Source organism: Sinocyclocheilus anshuiensis, unplaced genomic scaffold (assembly GCF_001515605.1).
Source record: "Sinocyclocheilus anshuiensis isolate Anshui unplaced genomic scaffold, SAMN03320099.WGS_v1.1 scaffold1447, whole genome shotgun sequence".
Classification (NCBI taxonomy): domain Eukaryota; kingdom Metazoa; phylum Chordata; class Actinopteri; order Cypriniformes; family Cyprinidae; genus Sinocyclocheilus; species Sinocyclocheilus anshuiensis.
Genome location: NW_015536547.1, coordinates 451,199 through 452,585, shown reverse-complemented (window position 1 = coordinate 452,585; position 1,387 = coordinate 451,199).

Here is a 1,387-nt window from a genome sequence, read left to right as displayed (position 1 = left end):
GAGTGAACAAAGGCCTCCTGTAGCGAATCGATGCGTTTTTGTAAGAAAAATATCCATATTCAAAACATAATCACTTTAATGTAGCTTGCGCTCACTGTTGTAAAGGGAAGCAGTCTCATCTCCCATTTCCTTTAAGAGCCAGAATCATGACGGATTCGCTATTTACATGGCGGAATTAAATTTTTCATTTTTAAAAATGTTTATGTGCTGCTGCACATCTCTGTGTGTGTAATAAGCAAAGTGTACGCACGTTGTTCACCCGCCTATAGGCGCATATTACTAACGCGCTCTTTAAATAACAAAGAAAAAATATTGCGCCAGACTTTAGACCATGTTTTTGTTGGTCAATGGCTCAGACTATTTCAGATGCCTCGACATAGTAATGCGCCAGCAATGCGCCTGAACACACCTCGTTTTCAGACCAGCACGCCCATGAGTGCACAAATGGGCGCAAAAGAATTTGCTATTTAAACAACGTGGCGCAGGACGTGAAAATGACAACTGCGTCGGGCTGAAATTAGCAAAAACACTTTCGTCGCGCCAGACACCGCATTGTGCCGGGTGTGTGATAGGGCCCTTAGTGTTTCTTTACAAATCATGCACATTTCTTCCCACAATATTCAGGCAGGTTTCATTTTTTGAAGAGCTTATCCTCATCATTCTGCTTGGTTCTTATGACTGCTTTATCTCAGATATATTAACACTATTTTGGATGTAGTCTGGAAAATCAAACAAACAAAAACAATCAGAAATTCTCAAGTTTCAGTTACACTTTTCACCACAGGTATATAGTATGCTTAAAATAAATCTTGAATTGTGATGTCTTTGCATGTTCTGGGCCTTGCGTTGCTGCATATAGAGGGTCAGAAAGCTCTCAGATTTCATCAAAAATATCTTAATTTGTGTTCAGAAAATGAATGAAGGTCTTACAGGTGTGGAATGACATGAGGGTGAGTAATTAATGACAGAATTGTAACTTTTGGGTGAACTATCCCTTTAATGTTTGTGGAGTACAATTTGACTGGAAGGGTAAAATAACAGTTAATTTTCATTAGTTGTTTTGGTTACAGGTCATTGGATCTAGCGTTCTGACAGTATGTGTGTGCTACAGTAAAAATAGCACATTCATTTAGAAAGGTGATTGAATTGATTGAAACTATCTATGCATTCATTGTTTTAATGCATACCTTCCAGTCAATCAGAGAGAATCAAAGAGTCCACAAGCAAACTGTTATTAAAACTGATATTAAGTATGGACCCTTTTCACAAGACTGTGATGACGCATTTAATGGTCATCAGCTTCGTAAATCCTCAAAAGTTTTTCATATTTGTATTTTTTTTTTTTAATGTACATTAAATGTACACAGGGGAAGTCGTGGCCTAATGG